This window comes from Sinocyclocheilus grahami, unplaced genomic scaffold (genome assembly GCF_001515645.1).
Source record: "Sinocyclocheilus grahami isolate Dianchi unplaced genomic scaffold, SAMN03320097.WGS_v1.1 scaffold1151.1, whole genome shotgun sequence".
NCBI lineage: Eukaryota > Metazoa > Chordata > Actinopteri > Cypriniformes > Cyprinidae > Sinocyclocheilus > Sinocyclocheilus grahami.
In genome coordinates, this window is record NW_015506330.1 from 1 (window position 1) to 2,384 (window position 2,384).

Consider the following 2,384-nt stretch of genomic DNA (forward strand, 5'->3'; position numbering starts at 1 on the left):
TCTCACACTCTCTCACACACACACACACACTCTCTCTCTCTCTCACACACACACACACACACACACACACACACAGATCAGCGCGTTCGGGTCACTTCGAGTGTGTCTGTACTCTGTTGAAACCTGTTCGTGTGAATATAAGCCCATTAACCCGTGAGGTGAATCAGAAGCCAGACTTCAAAACCTCAATTCGTTATTATACAGATGTGCTGTGTGATTATAAACAGACATGAATGCGTTATAAACGTCTGGTGATGGTCCTGAACGCGCGTATGAAGTTTAAACAGAGAGACCTGAGCGAAACAAACGCAGCGAGTCGCTGGATCCGTCTAAACGACTCTTCTGGATCGGACTAAACGACTCTTCTGGATCGGACTAAACGACTCTTCGGAGCGCGCCACTCACCATCTGTTGTCGCACGCAGCTGATGTTGTTGTGGAGCGTCTGTAGAGCATCGGTTCGCTCGCGGGATTCCGAGCCTCTGAACGGGTCGCCCGCGAATGAACGAATCAAACTCTCCGGAACTTTGCGGCCCAGCTTGTGCTCCACGTCTCTGAAGTCCGGCAGATCCTCCATCATCATCCTCATCCTCATCAATAATCCAGAGCCTACCGGAGCATGACGTCAGACCCTCGGGGACGAGGACCCGGATCTTCGGAGGCTCTGACTCGCGGGATTGCTCCGGTAACGCGCGCGGCTCCGTTCCTCGGTGCGCCTCGGATCTGACGTACGGGGCGCGCGCACGCACAGGTGACACCCGCCCTCGTACTCGTCATCATCGGGCGGTATTCAGACACGCTCTGCAACATGCTGAAGAAACAGTGGATGCTCTGCTCTCTGCGCTCTGCTGTAAACGCTGCAGCTCTGCTCTCTGTGCTCTGCTGTGAACGCTGCAGCCCTGCTCTGCTCTCTGCGCTCTGCTGTGAACGCTGCAGCCCTGCTCTGCTCTCTGCGCTCTGCTGTGAACGCTGCAGCCCTGCTCTGCTCTCTGCGCTCTGCTGTGAACGCTGCAGCCCTGCTCTGCTCTCTGCGCTCTGCTGTGAACGCTGCAGCCCTGCTCTGCTCTCTGCGCTCTGCTGTGAACGCTGCAGCCCTGCTCTGCTCTCTGCGCTCTGCTGTGAACGCTGCAGCCCTGCTCTGCTCTCTGCGCTCTGCTGTGAACGCTGCAGCCCTGCTCTGCTCTCTGCGCTCTGCTGTGAACGCTGCAGCCCTGCTCTGCTCTCTGCGCTCTGCTGTGAACGCTGCAGCCCTGCTCTGCTCTCTGCGCTCTGCTGTGAACGCTGCAGCCCTGCTCTGCTCTCTGCGCTCTGCTGTGAACGCTGCAGCCCTGCTCTGCTCTCTGCGCTCTGCTGTGAACGCTGCAGCCCTGCTCTGCTCTCTGCGCTCTGCTGTGAACGCTGCAGCCCTGCTCTGCTCTCTGCGCTCTGCTGTGAACGCTGCAGCCCTGCTCTGCTCTCTGCGCTCTGCTGTGAACGCTGCAGCCCTGCTCTGCTCTCTGCGCTCTGCTGTGAACGCTGCAGCCCTGCTCTGCTCTCTGCGCTCTGCTGTGAACGCTGCAGCCCTGCTCTGCTCTCTGCGCTCTGCTGTGAACGCTGCAGCCCTGCTCTGCTCTCTGCGCTCTGCTGTGAACGCTGCAGCCCTGCTCTGCTCTCTGCGCTCTGCTGTGAACGCTGCAGCCCTGCTCTGCTCTCTGCGCTCTGCTGTGAACGCTGCAGCCCTGCTCTGCTCTCTGCGCTCTGCTGTGAACGCTGCAGCCCTGCTCTGCTCTCTGCGCTCTGCTGTGAACGCTGCAGCCCTGCTCTGCTCTCTGCGCTCTGCTGTGAACGCTGCAGCCCTGCTCTGCTCTCTGCGCTCTGCTGTGAACGCTGCAGCCCTGCTCTGCTCTCTGCGCTCTGCTGTGAACGCTGCAGCCCTGCTCTGCTCTCTGCGCTCTGCTGTGAACGCTGCAGCCCTGCTCTGCTCTCTGCGCTCTGCTGTGAACGCTGCAGCCCTGCTCTGCTCTCTGCGCTCTGCTGTGAACGCTGCAGCCCTGCTCTGCTCTCTGCGCTCTGCTGTGAACGCTGCAGCCCTGCTCTGCTCTCTGCGCTCTGCTGTGAACGCTGCAGCCCTGCTCTGCTCTCTGCGCTCTGCTGTGAACGCTGCAGCCCTGCTCTGCTCTCTGCGCTCTGCTGTGAACGCTGCAGCCCTGCTCTGCTCTCTGCGCTCTGCTGTGAACGCTGCAGCCCTGCTCTGCTCTCTGCGCTCTGCTGTGAACGCTGCAGCCCTGCTCTGCTCTCTGCGCTCTGCTGTGAACGCTGCAGCCCTGCTCTGCTCTCTGCGCTCTGCTGTGAACGCTGCAGCCCTGCTCTGCTCTCTGTGCTCTGCTGTAAATGCTGCAGCTCTGC